The 15,082-nt window shown below is 43.0% G+C and overlaps 1 protein-coding gene across 3 annotated transcripts in view; it reads right to left on the bottom strand.

The window, feature by feature from the left end:
- Positions 1–8,359, bottom strand: part of plxnb2b (plexin b2b) — a 111,594-nt gene extending 103,235 nt beyond the window's left edge. For all 3 annotated transcript variants that reach the window (XM_069163587.1, XM_069163586.1, XM_069163588.1), the window contains exon 1: positions 7,780–8,359. The gene's annotated coding sequence lies outside the window, so the exon portion shown is untranslated. The remainder of the gene's footprint in view (positions 1–7,779) is intronic.
- Positions 8,360–15,082: the final 6,723 nt, after the last annotated feature.

The raw sequence follows: 15,082 nt of genomic DNA, 5'->3' as shown, positions 1-15,082 counted from the left end.
TGCAAACATTGTAACTGCAGCTTGTTTTCAGAGAACACACTGGAGAGCAGCATTAGGCTGTTCACTGTGTGGCGAGGAGACAGACAAGGTCTTGGTAATAAGGTTCTGTAACCCCAGCAGCAGATCTACTCTGGCTAATGACTGTAATTAAAGAGCCAAGCTCCATTGAGGGACGTGACGTGGGCTCGGCTCAGACAGGACGTAGAATAGACGTAGTTACAGCAGAAGGAAGCGACCACAGGGCCGAGTTTAAAAACTTTCAGGCTGAACAAATCGGAGGCTGAGTGGTAGGCTAGCATGTGTTATGTGGGCTTGTAAATATTTAGGCATTCTTACAAGGGCATGTGGCTGCGACTCTGATGTCATTTCTCCGAAGTCTATCATTTGCTTTAGTTAGAGGCTGAAAACCCAGCGAGGACCAACTGTAAACACTGATCTGTCAAAAGGGGAACGCTGGGAATCAGTGTGTCATGGGACAAAAATAAACCATGCAAGAAGTTATCTGCATGACCATCACATGTCTGACCAGCTGTATCCAGATTACGAAAGAGAAGGAAGAAGTTAGAGAAATACCATGTCTATGTGATTTGCAGACCCCAGCATAAAATATCAAACTTCCTTTTTTGCTGAAAAACTTGAGAGAAGAAACAAAACTAGGTAGCTTTAAGGCTGCCCAGATGAGTCAGTGAAGAATAATGCATGTCATCACGGCTGCGTGAATAGGAGAGTGGGGCTGGGGGGCAAGCTCAGACACCCAAGACATAGAGCTGCGATGACACCTCCACAGATCTGCATTTCAGAAGACAGCACCGAGCCCCAGGCAGGTTTGACATACCGGGATTAATATCCACGTAGACTACAGACATGCTGAGTGAAAAAAAAAAAAAAAAAAAAAAAAAGACAAAGGAGAGGGTTGAAATAAAGATTCAATGGAAAAAAAAAAGTTATGGAGCACAAGAGAAAAGATAAAGAGACTTTGCTGCTGATGAAGAGAACAAGGGCAGTGGGTACTTCCACATTGTTCCAGCTCATCCCATACGTCCATATAGGTTGTTTTTTCTTACCCTCAAATACGACCCACAGAAGTGTTACTTCAATGAGCGCGCTCGGTTAGGTTTATGAACTAAAACCACCTGTTTAGGGAACGATAATGATTTGGGTTAAAATGCTGGCTTGACCCGTGTTGTGCGTTAAAGTTACTACTTTCTTAAAGCGATCCCATCTTTGTCGTCATGGCAACAGTAAATGTGTTTTGTTTTTTTTTTGTTGTTTTTTTTAACTGTTCCAACTCATGGTTGAAGCGGGAAACTGGAAGCGTACATTGGCCTCTTGAATCCAAGTCCAATTTTCTTTCGAACCATCCACCCAATCAACTCCTCTCAATATTATATAGACGTCATCTGAACTGCGTCACTTCTTCGGGACACAGGATTGTCATGATCTATACAACCGCTTGAGGTTTCTTAACTCAAAAATGTCAAATAAGCTGCAAAAAAGACCTACGGGGTAGTTTTTTGAAGGAGCATAGTCTCAGTGCAGCACAATGGTCACGGTTGGCTGATTAGGCATAACTAATGTTCCTGTAAATCATGACCAAACTAGACTGGTGTACACCCCTACAGGTCTGGTGTTAGTCCACCACAATGCCCCAAGGTACCAAGGTCAATGACCTGAGTCACACTAATGCCCTCTATAAATCTGCACTGCAAAAAAACAAAACAACAACAACAACAAAATGTGACAAAGCTCACCCCCAGAATCGTCATGAATACATGCCCATTTTTGCTGCTTTTATTTGTTTTTGTGCTTCAGTTATACTCAGCTATTTCCCTGCTGAATCACTGTGCTGCTGCACTGGACAGCTAATTTCCCCCATGAGGATTAATAAAAAAAAAAAGTTAAAAAAAAACATATCCTAAAAAGATACTGTTACCTCAGCAAACACCACCTCAGCTGATTAACCACAAATGTTAGTGACCAGTGGCCACTTGCAAAATGTCAGTCTCTAAGGTTAAGGTAGTATCTTTGGCAGTATTATTACTGCTGCTGAGACTGCTGCCACAGTAAAACGGTCTGTCAGTTTACAGATGAGAAGCAACAGAGCCAGTGGCATTTAACTAGATCCTCAGTAACTTTAACAGTCGGTGTATGAACAGATTTTAATAGGTCCCTGTTGGATCATAGGCTACTGAAAGGCCACAATACCCACCTCATTTAACAGAGACAAGGACATGGTGCCGACAAAAAAAGGATTTCCATTTCATAATACTATTCCATTATGAAATGTAATAAAGGCAGACAACCTCTGTGATACAGTATACTGTACAATCCCTGCTTAATGATAAAGGTTGTGAATTCAGGACCGGACACAGCAGAATATGTATATAAAGTGCCTGTGTTTGTGTAATCTGCTGCTGCGGGAGTTACTTTTTAAATAGCTACACGTGATATCTGCCGAACATTTTCTTTTCATTTATTAAGCACGGGATTTGAAAGACATAATGACCAATAGCAAAGGGGGCTTGCAACCTTCCCATTAACAAGCACAGGTATATGGAACATCTCATCTTGCCACCGCGAACACTAGCCAGACTTCAAAATTTTGATGCAAAAAGACAACCAAGGGACAGACATCCAACCTCCAGCAGTGTTCCACCCCCATGTCCACTTCCAGCTGCCAGCAGGTTTCAACAGATGCCAGAGATAATAAGGACAGCATACGGTTCCTCAAGATAAAATATTGCTATTTCTATTTTAGAGCTCAGGCCTACACGTTTTCCATTATTGTTTTCAAATTTCAGCAGTTATGTAAATGTAAATCTAAGGATCATTTGAAAAAATGTTCAAGACAAACAAATTATCAAAATAAATACAAAATAATAATATCGAAGTACTTTTTTTTCCAGAAATTAAATAAAAATGTTGTGCAAATGCAACACACTTGTTTAACTATCATCATTATCAAAATTAATTCTATGCAAGACAAATTGCTTGCCAGTCATCGAGAATTTCCCAATTTGAACTAATAAAGATGCATAAATATATAAATAAATAGGAGTTTTTTTGCAATTTGTAAATCAAGCAGTAAACTTTTTTTTATTTTATTACTTTTTTTGGTAACAAAATGAAGCATGCATGTACTTTTCAAAGCACAGTCTATTTAAAATGGGGTTGTACATGTCACTGCAAAGGTTATATGTATGCTCGACAAGTGAGTTACTTCCTAGATCCACAAGGATCATTCATCTTTTCAACAAAGTTACTCTTGCACAGATCATCCCTCTCTGTCTTCCTCAGTTTGCCACATTATCGTCCCCCTTTGCTCTCTCAGGTTGGTGTGACCTTCATCTCCAGCTGCTGCCAGTGCACTGACCCTTCATGCATCTGTCACCCACCATTCCTGGCTGAAGCTCACATTCAATACTTCATAATTAATCATTCAGTGTACATGCAAAAATTTTTTTTTTTTTTTTTTTTTTTTTTTAAAAGAAGAAGAGGGCCAAAACTCGACAGCAATCGCCATATTAACATAAACCAGCTGGATGTCATATTAGCTGTAAAGCTGAGGTGATAATTAAAAATGATCTTGGCGGGAGTAAACTGGTCAGTTTGAGAATTAACTGTGAAATGACTCGCATGGATAAAAATGAATTGCACCCACTGGAGCCTTTGCTGGGATTAAATGGCACTCAACATTGAGCAATTTGCAGTCAAGAACAAAAAGTCCAGTGAAAATGCATTACAGGTGGAATAAGTAGCTCTGCACAGTTTCCATTATTACTGTAAGCCCAAGTCCATTTCAAACCTAAAGCTGTCGGAGAAAGATATATCAGCACGCTGCCAAATCCAGCCCAGGTACCTTCAATTTGCACAGAAATGAAGCGTAGACTCATCTTCGATATGCTAAAGTCTGAGAGATCTGAGTCGCCTTTTCATCATAAAGTAAGAGAGTTGGACTAAACATCCCCTGTCACATTACACTGATTGAAGCAGGCGCGACCAACTTCCCTCTGAAGTGTTTAAATGGATCGTATCTTGATAGTGATACGCACCAGACTCAATTACCAAAGCAAAAAATAAATTAACTTCCAACTCTCTTTGCTCCTGCCAATACAAACCTTGAGAAGAAACATCTAACGAAGATTTCCCTGGATAGGAATCAAGGTGATCCCTCACTCTCATCACTGCTGATAAGTTTCCAGATATCTGCTTCTGTGTGGTGTCAGGCAAAATGCATGACGGGGTGGGAACTTTTTTTCCAGTGGCCTGAAAAGGTGGGCTGGTTGACAGGCCTCCAGGAAAAAAGGCAGCATCAAAACCCTCTGTTTCAGACAGTCAGTTCAGGTGCCATGGGGAAGTGGGAGAGGGGACAAAGACTGAAGCAAAGTCTGTGTTCTGTATCCATCACTGGTTTTCAAGTCCTCATCAAAGCAACTTCAATGCAGCTGACAGCCAATACAACTATTGTTCCCAGAATGCCCTCTGAACAGCAGTGGAGATCATGATTTCCTCTGGGCTAACTCCCCCCCCCCCCCCCCCAAGTAGCTGCCTACCTCTATAAACCTCATATCACGTCAACCTTCACCCTTTGCTCTTTCTCGCTCTTTCTTTTTAAAGATACCAGGGTGTCTCTGTTCTTGTGCAGAACTTCCCGCCAGCAACCTCTCAGCCAAGCAATTAAGGTAGGTCCCTCCCCACGTAAATCACTTAGCTCTTTCAGGAGTGCGAGCATGTGTACAATATTCATCATGCTCCTCATACTCGGGCTCTAAGCACTGAGAGGGGAAGAAAGAGTCACAGTTGTTAAAGGTACAGGTGAGGGCAGAGGGAAAGCCGCGTGAGCAGCAGCGGGAAAAGTCAGCACGAGTTGGCAGCGGCGTGGAGAAGAAATTATGTCAATATGGGTCTGACTGCATGGTGTGGTTGGTCGTGGACACGCGATGAAAGACAGCACGGGTTGAGAAAATGTCAAGGTTGTTTTAGAGGTAAAAGTACACCCTGCTGAGCTGACCGTAACGTCTGGGACTGAAGCACTTGGTTTGAAAGCCTGCCGACAGACCGGGTTTAAACCACAGGCTCCAGTGAAGTTAAAGTTGCATGAGGTGCTCAGTTGGTGGTTGGGTGCAAAGTAGAGCCCATCTCATCACCTGCTGCGGGGGGAGGAAGGACATGAATTAGCAGGTCTTTGTTGTGTCTGATCTCAAGTAAATGTAAGAAGGGGAGAAGTGTTGGGTAGCAAGGGTTTAGTACGTAAAGTGCACCACAGATTGGGGCAAAGACAGGGAAGCTGTTGAGGGGATAGTTTAGGACAAGTTCAAGGGCAAGGGTGGCAGCTGTAAAGATAAGATCAGAAATCCACCTCAGCATGACGTCCCTTCATCACAGGATAATCCTCAGACATGAAAAGACCAGCCTATCTCCAATCAAAAGGAAATCTCTATTCCCCAGATTCTTCAGCTGTCTCATGCCAAACTGACACACCCTTCAAGCATCTGCCCACACTCCACTGAAACCTTTATTTACTTTAGATAAGCAACAGGAGCAAGTAGGTGATGCATATGGATCTTTCTCATGTGCGCCATACCTATTTTATGACCAATGAGTTTACGAAGTCCAGTCTGTAGAGGGAAAATGGCGGTCAAATGAAACCCAACAGTACGCTTGTTGAAGTGAAAGTAGGTCTAATAGATAAAGCAATACAATAATCATTTAGATTACATCCCATATTTAGTAGGGACAGGGAGAAAAAAAAGGAGCTTTACAAGTGATTTAAAATGAGCCCCTTGCAACGAACCAATGGCATACACTTCTCATATCCGTTTGTGTGGTGCTGCATGCTGTAGACAGGAGGCTTGGGATTGCTTGTTGCTTACGAGGATTATGGTTTTATTTTCAAAATGGAAATGACAGAAGTCAGTAATCCAGCGCAAAGGAAACAAAAGAGACTGCTGATGAGTTTAAATTCACATGACCTGAAAAATATTGCCCAACTCAAAAAATGTGGCAAGTGCTTGCAGGAGATGATGTGGCTTTAACTACGTGAGAAAACTGTAAGACTGAAAAGGACACGATGAACTTCAGCTCACCCAAAACGTGGAGGAGCTTAACAGCCGAGTGCTCGTTGCCTAATAAGTCACTACCTCAGCTGGTCAGAGGCTATTTCAAATGGATCCAAAAATACTCCCGAGTGGATCTCATCACCGAGTTTCATTTCCAAAACTAGCGGCCTATTACCCAACAAGGGGAGGGGGGAGCGGAGGACTCATGGAAATGCCCGCTCTGTTTGTTGTTTCCTCTGTTTTCCTTGTATTACAGGGGGATGAGCTTGCATTCGGCTTTCGGGATTGTTTTGCAGAATCCTGAAACACCAACATGACCTGAATGAGAAATGGCTCCTATTCACTTGTCCTGAAAAGAGCATCTATGATGAAGAAGTGTGGTACGCTTGTCTCCTTCACCCTTGCGGGGAGCAGAAGAAAACATTTATCACCACTCTCCTCTGCGCAGATAAGGTGTCTCTATTTATTCAGAGCAGGAGAGATAAACACTGAATGAAGCATTGTGGGACAGAGAGAGAAAGAAGAGAGAGGCCGGTGGAAAGTGGGAGAGAACAAGGAGGCAGCTTGGTTTTCAACCGCTTGCGTGTGTCCATGTGAGCAGATGGCATCTATAACCCTGTGCAGTCAGGAGGCTGACCCCCTGCTCCTAACCCCATTCCAGCCACCACTTCTACCACCAACAGCAAGCCTTTCCTTCACGTGCCCCTTTCCGCCACTAATCTATCCTCTCCGAGACCGTTTGTATAATGTTAATGAATGGTAGTAATCCCCAGGAGACGGAGCATCCTATGTGCGGGTTACAAGATGGCAAGGGCTGCGAATAAAAGGACGATTTAGACGTGCAACAAGGCAGTACAGTGGTCTGTAGAGGGCTGTGCCAGGGACTGAGAGATACGGACTAACAGAACTGCACAGGAGATTCAACGGGGACATGAATAGTGCTTCTGTCTCCTTGTTCTCCACAAGAAAGACAAGGCGGAGAGAGAGAGAGAGAGAGAGAAAAAAAAAAAAGCAAAACAAACAAGGGGCAGTGCTCACTGCTACTTCTGTCCTGTCAGATGTTGATGTACAGCCTACTGTCCAGAGGTGAGGAACACGGTTCATGTGCCCATTCCTCAGTGAAATTGCCTGTCTACGGGGACAGACGGCTCCTTGTGAGGTGACTGGGCAGATGCTGTGGATGTGGTGCTCCTGAGATGAAATGCATGGTTTAGAGAAGAAAGAGCATGGCTCCGGGGATTTCTTTTTTTTTTTTTTTTTTTTTGCCTCCTACAAACATTCAGCTGTTGAGTTGGAGAACAGTAGAACAAGTTTGCACGATGACAGAATGAGTAGTCTACAACTATGAAGCCGAACACAGTTCTTTCATTCCTGTAGGCTACAATAAGCAATGCTGTGGATATTATTTCAAACGAAATACGCACAGGACTACAAAAGCATTTCAAATCATTCTGATGCTCGGGCTTTGCTGTATATTTTCGGGAAATCGAGACACAATAACTACAACAGGACCGCGTAAAGAGCAGCGGTGTTACTTCAGTGTAAGTAACAGCGTTCCTGGGTAAGGTTTACGCGTCAGTGCCGTATCAATAGGGCGTATAATAGGCTATCAAAACTTGGCGCTCATATTTACCAGGGTCTGAAATTGATACTACGGTTAAACGGTGAAGTAAATAGTCCCAACCCAGCGTTGACGGGATACATATTCCCCTGAACTCACCTTGGAGGGAAAAGGAGCGAAGAGAGTAGCTGCACGAACGCGAACAGTCCAGATACTGAAGAGTCCCGCTGATGAAATTTTTTTTTTTTTTAAAAAAGAAAGACGTCCGTAAGCAAGTTTACATTTTACTCCCCTCACGCGTCCTGTGAGGGGGGTCTCAGGAAGGCACTATTCCGTAGAAAAGCGGGCTACTTGGGTTGAGCGAATTGTCAATTGCCGTTAAGAGGCGACGTGAGTAACTCCTCAACAAAAGAGTCTGTGGTTGGAAAATCGGGACTTTCTCCACGCCCAGGTGCCGAGTCACATGATCATTTCCAGGTGTGAGTGCATGTATTCTCCGGCTGCGGCTCACTTGGCAGCAAACACACCTGTGGGATGTGCTCACGCGTTCGCCTCGACTGTCATCGCGTTTGAGAAACCGGAGGTTGTGCGGAGGGAGGGAATACGAGGAAGGGAGGAAGGAGGGAGAGAGAGAGAGAGAAGCGCGCACTGAAGGAGATCCGACGCGACCGGGAACGGAAAGGAAGTATCCCCCCTCCCACTCCGCACTCCCGGCGAAGCCGCTGTGTGTGGAGACAACAAAGCAGGAAGTAGTAAGAGAAGGGAAAAGGGGCAAGTTGTGTTGTCTGCTCGCCGACCCACCGAGATATGTCCGCGGGCGGTGGGAGCGGCGTCGGCCCCGCGCTGTGCTTCCCAAAGTGTGGTCCGGATCCCGCGATGTGAGGGGGCGGCTTCAGCTTACTCTGCGAAATAATAGTCTAAAGGAATAATCGAAAGTGGTTTAGTTTCGCTACCAGACTGAATATAATATGTGTATTCACAATTCTGTCGAGTCTTTACTTACAATTTTTTTTTTTTTTTTTTTTTTTGTAGAAAAGTCCTAATGAAATATGACACGGTTCCAATTTCTGTTGTCAGAAAAGTTAAAGGGGTATTTCACCTAAATGACTAAACAGCTCATCTTTTGATTTTACTCGCAGGTAGTTGGAAAGATAGGCTATGCTAAAAATACATTTAATTCCTACCAATCACTCAAACCTATTTAATCTGATTGCTTTGTTCTCAAACATTTCAAAGGAAGTAGGCATGCTGGGAAATAGTAGGGGGAAGAGTCCTTGAAAATATATATGCACGGTAGAGCCTATTGTAAAGTTCTATGTTACACTGCAGCACATATTCCTACTAAGCGAGCAAGTGAGACTGATTGAAGTTCTTTTGTACGAATGTTATATATACAACACCCCCATAATTCTTTGATCAGCCTATTTGCTTTATAACATCAGTGAGTTGATGCAGTCTTGAAAAAGACAGGATCAACTGTTGTCACAATTTGATTTTGAAAAATGGGTGTTTTTATGCACAAACTCACTGTCCCAGCAGCAGGATTACAGCAGCCGCCGCCTATCTAGACCTTTGCCACCAAAATAATAGGGACTTTTGCACCAACACACATGGTTGATAAGGCATGTTGTCACTAAAAACATTAATAATAGCTCTGTCCTTCAATTCAAGAGTCCCAGTAAAACCCCACTCTAAAGTTGAAGCAGCTAAATGAAATTCAGCCACTGTTAATGTCATATTTCATCCTGTGCTTTCTCATTTCAAAATGTAAAATGTGAAAAGGGTGCAATACAGGTGCAGGACTGTAGCCGGGATTTGTGAAATACCAAGGTTAAGAGTCCAAATTCTTCCTGCCACCACCCTCTACCCTGAACAAAAAAATGTCTGACACCATTGATGCCTTTATTTTATTTTCATTTTTGTCTCAGAATAAACAATTCAAAAGATATTGACCTGCAATGATACCAAATTTGGACAAAATGTGTGTAATTTGGGTGTACTTTCTGTCGAATGACTCCTTGGGTGTGTTACTCCACCTTCTCGCAAGCACTACAGAGCTACTTTCATTACAAAATACATTTGAAAATCCACCACAAAGAATGTGTCTATCCACAAACAATCTCATCTCAGGATAATCAACAGACATCGCTCTAGCTTCTACCACTGCGTTGGAGAGACATACAGTTCCCAGTGACAACTGTTGACAGGGAGGTCTGTCAGTTTTCCACAGAAGGACACATTGCTGTTGAGTTGTCATTTGTTGATCCTGTGTGCATCCTTCACCCAGTTTCCATTCACATCCTGGAGCAGCAGCAGAAGCCTCAGTATCAACAACGTTTAAACCAAACTGACAGTTATATTAGCTATCGCTATAAACTGTACGTGCAACACATCTGTCATATTTTAAGTGGCTGAATGGAATGATGTTAATTGCACTCTGCCTGTTAAGTAAACAACAAAATAAAACTGAAATAAACCATGGGTATTCCATACAAATGAATACAGATTAATGTGAAAAGGGAATCTGGGGACACCGCTTAAGAATATTTTCAGATGCAACCACTCCTAATTTATTTATATTTCACTGAGCCCCATTTGACTATGTCCTTACAAGAGGCGTATTAGTAGTCATTATAACACAAATTATTGGTGCGCTCGCTGTACCTTGGCTGCTGAATCGTTAATCACAAGAAGTGTAATTTTGCAGCTCTTACGTCGAGCTAAGTTTTAGAAAGTGCAACCATCTTTCATTGCCCTGTGAATATGTAATATCCTTTTGAATCAGCCATATGTTTTGGTCTTTTTATGTCAGAACTTCTTGACACATTCCAGCAGCGAGGATCTGAAAGTGGCATTGATTCCAGATATGGGCCATATGTGTTTAAAGCGCTGCTCTCAAGCCTGATTGGCTCCATCATCTCCCAAGAGGCGACATGAAGAGCTTCATTTTTGCTCAGAGCCTAATATCACATAACATTGCAATTTGGCACACTGAGTTTTGTGACTCCGAGTCATGCCTTGTTGTGTGACTGGGTGTCACTTTTGTGAGTGATTTATGGGCATGCAAATGAGGCTGTCTGTTGAATGAGGGAGATGTGCTGCCTCTGCCCAGTGGGCCCTGGAGCACAGACCGGAGACTGCGTGGGTGTGAGTCAGTCCCTAACTGCTGACACAGGCATAGAGCTGGCAGACATTCACAGAGCAAGATGGGGAGAGATGGCCTTCACAGGTCTTCACATTGACTGATGAGATCAAGACGAAAGTAGGCCAAGCCAGACAAGTGTCAGGCAAACAGACACCTCGAGATAGAGTGAGAGAGACAAACACTCTCCAATCACACATAGAACTGGGAGAGTGGAAAGTGGCGGGGTAGAGCAGGGTTGTTTTGGGTCTGAGTTCAATATGTCCAAATCTGTTTGTCTAAAGAGTAATGAGGCTGCTGAGTCTGGGAACATGCTAGCCCAGGGGATCTCAGTAGTAAAGAAAGGCCAAGTCAAGGCTCTCTAAATTCACTAAAGTGGAATAGAAGTTCACTTTGTTCTACTAGATAGCCTGACTGCGATGACATTTTGATCAATGTGCCTATACCTTCCTGCAGCTCGCCTTTATGTTGCTTGAATAGTGATGATCTGTTATCATGCTGGTGTCAAACAGTACCATTTGTCATACAGCGTCCCTCGACCGGTCCGGCCAGTAAAATGTTTGACTATCAACGTATTATACAACCTAATTTATGACACTGCATTTCAGTTGTCCATAATGATGTAGTGGTCACATCAGATTCAAGGTTCATAGTTCAAAATCTGTCATGTGGACAGACTGCCCTCTGTTGGCAGCAGCTGGTATTGACTCAAAACCTCTGACAAACAGGACTGGAACACTTTTAGTCCTCTTGTCTAGCATCAGTAAGCAGAATACAAAGATTTGAATAGTTTATAATATACTTGTTGTATGCAGATAAAATTACATTTTCAATATGTTTTTATTAGTACATAATATATAGCATAATGTCCTTCACATATTATTACAGCTGTGTTTTACTGTGACGTCACTCTTTATCGGTTTATGAACCAGGGCCCAATGGGGGATTTGAATTACATTGTTATCAACTGTATTTCAATACATTGTACTACTGCTGTTTCCACCCTGTATAGCTTCTTGTGCTTGACCCTTTCCCCACATTTACTTTGCATTTCGTTGATATATTTTATTTGTTTACTTTAGGTGTTGAAGCAACAGCAGACAAACGGCAATAACAGATATTGCACAATATGTACTGTACAGGCACTGAGGCATGGCTAGTTTGCATTGAAAAGGTTCCATTAATTACAGGGACATACATTTATTTCACTGATACAGATGGTGTTCGTCCTGTGTTGTGTTCATCATACGCTGTTTGGTAAATAGCGTATAACAGTTGGCCTCGGCTTTTGTACAGAACCTGCAATGATACCAAACTTGGTCACAATGTGTGTAATTTGGGTGTACTTTCTGTGGAATGACTCCTTGGGTGTGTACTCCACCTTCTCACAAGCACTACAGAGCTACTTTCATTACAAAAGACATTTGAAAATACACACCAAAGAATGTGTCTATCCACAAACAGAAATGCATTACAGCATTCATTTTGAATTGAGGTGGCTGAAGTCATTGCTGGGAATTGTATTGCCGTGTCAGTCTATGCATCTAATCAGCTGTTCAGGAAATGGAATATTCTACACATTTTCCCTAATTGTTTGCCCTTGTTATGTGACTGTATTGTCAGTATCAGTCTTGTTGTATCTTGGATCAGCAGGTGAGGGTTGGCAGATATAGGCTGCTTTACTGGCAAGCCAAAAGATGCAGAGACAGCAGATGGAGCAGCTCACAGACACAGGAACTTGTCATGGTGGTGAATGATAAAGGTGTGAAGAAAGACTCGACGGGGCGACAGGCAAAGGTTATTTAAAGTGTAGGCAACACTTTGATTCGAGTGGCTTCCTGACCTAGCGAAGTGCACCTGTAACTGCCAATATGACAAATTACGGGAGGAGGGAGGGACACGTAAGCTATTACCACGCAGAGCTCACATCCTTCGCATAGGGCTGTGCGACAAGGAGACATCAGGTTTGGCATAAAACGGGCAGACGGGCTTATGGTGCCGTTCTGACTCAGTCTGGGAATAACCACAAGCTGGGAATAGCAGGGTGGCAGCAGTGTGTGGGTTGGTGCGAACAGTCGGCAAGCATGTGTGCGTGTCTGCATGTGTGCGTGTCTGCATGTGTGTTTCCCCGAGAGAGACACATGAAATATCTGAAAAGGAGATCGATGTTTGGTTGAGTGTAAAGTATATTACAGATGTACATATGTAGATACAGTGTATAAACATCATGCTGTGTGGCGTTAAAACAAAATGTGCTAAATGTGTGTCTTTGACCTTGAAGTTTAGCCAGACACTAAAGGCACCATGAGCGACATTTGTCTTCTCTTATCAGATGTCTCCTGAGCTGTCATTTTACCCAAGAAAAATGTCACTGTTTTCCTCCCTCTGCTCATAACACAATCTAATCACAGTTTGCCCAGCTCATCCTGTATTGTCCAGGTGGCCCCACTCTGAGAGGGAACACAAGGACTTTCAGCATCAATAAATGTCTTTAACCAGCCTGATGTGATGTGTAGACCAGATTACACAATGGCCTCCGTGCACGCAGCAGCACTCGTGTGCACAAACAAATACACAAAAGCTCACCAACTCGCATGCACACACGTTTACAAGTGTGGACCATCCACTATATTGAGTCGCTGATCAGAGATTCAAAGAGGCTGTGTGTCCTTGAGAAGGGCTGTAAACGTGTCATTATAGGCCGAAAGCTGCACGGTTTGGGAAGCTGAATCAGCCTAGTTGGCTCATACACAGTCTGTGGAATGAACTGACGAGCTCTCATTTCCCCAAACCAAAACAGTCTTGAGCTGCTCTACATGGTGTAAAATAGATTAAATCATTACTTGACGCTGACATTGTTGTTTTTTTTCCCTTTCTTTTATGGGCCCTGTGATTGATGTTTCAGGGGTAAAATAGCTCTCAGCATGTTGAAGACTAGGAGCTGTCCAGTGAGCCCCTTTTGGATGGCATGGTATTATGTGGGCTGCCAGCAGCCTGTGCTGAATGGCGGAAACAGCTAAGCCATCTGTTACACTCTATTTTCATCACTTTGCTTACCAGCGGGGAGCGCCTCAGTCCAAAAGGACTTTCAACTACTCTGACAAAGTCCTATTTGTTCAACAGGTCAAGTTTGCGACCACCGAAGATGTCATTTATGGTTTGGCTGAGGTGATTATTAAACCCACACTTTGGCAGAGCGGGTGATAAAAGGGAATATGCTAATACCAAAAAGTAATCAGGTTCCTCAGAGAGTAGGAAGAGATTATTACTGTCACAGTTGTTAAATGACCATAACCCAATGTGTCCACAAATTGGTTGTAAACCACATTACAAGGCTTAAAAGGCTCTTGTGAATTGAACTTGGTGCATGTAATGTGTTTCTTGGGTAGAGAGAGGAGAAATTTGGGCTTTCCAGGTGAGGAGGAAACAGAGGCTGGCAGGATTCATTTGAGATTAGTTGGCGCAAACACGGTGTAATCCCCTTATCTGCGTACTTACCTGTCCCTGACAGTGATCCAAGCCTTTCTCTATGAGCCTCATTGGCCTGACATTCTGGCAGGAGCAAATCCCTGTCTAATGTGTCAGCCCAGGCAGCTTTAACACCTGGCACGCCAATGCTTATCTGCTGAGCACCCAAAAGCACCTGCATTATCCCACCGAGGCTTTACATCAAGTGAAAAGGCTCCTAATATCCACACAGATAAATTACCGTTTGTCGTGCACACAGCGCACAAACTAGCCTACATAGCATTACTGAGGGCTTACGACCTGCTCAAAATACACATACAGTATGAAACAGGACTCATTTTTGCATTCTTTCTCCTGGTAGCTGTCTCTGAGGGGATTTTTACAAATGATAAATCTGCCTTATCATTTTTACACTAATGAATTGTGTGGGCCCTGCTGCTGAGTTATTATATCCCTCTTCAAATCATGAGCTTAGGACCACTATTAAAAAGTGATTGTTCATTGATCCATACAGGTGACCAAATATGCACAAGAACTTACTGTCCTTGTTCCCAGGCCTGTGCTCTTCAGAAGTGAAGTTTCTTTTTGAAATGTTGTATTTATTTATATAGTTTTCTTCTTCTAAAAGATGATGCTCTGTAACCCTAAGAAAAGTATCAACTTTAACATAAAGATAAAGGGGAACATTTGTAACAGGCGAATGGCTAATTATCAAAAATCATTAGGTCGCCACTGCTAACAGTGCGTTTTTGTAGATATTAAAAATGAATCACCGTACTGTGCGCTTTCAGAGTTGTTTTTTTTTTTTACTTGTTTTGGTCAAGTTTGTCGTTCTGAAAGTTTGACTTCTTC

Source organism: Embiotoca jacksoni, unplaced genomic scaffold (genome assembly GCF_022577435.1).
Source record: "Embiotoca jacksoni isolate LCO1_2020_lvr unplaced genomic scaffold, fEmbJac1.0.p SCAF_3, whole genome shotgun sequence".
Taxonomy (NCBI): domain Eukaryota; kingdom Metazoa; phylum Chordata; class Actinopteri; family Embiotocidae; genus Embiotoca; species Embiotoca jacksoni.
Note: the sequence above shows the minus strand (reverse complement) of the source record. Positions and strands in the feature narration are given on the sequence as shown.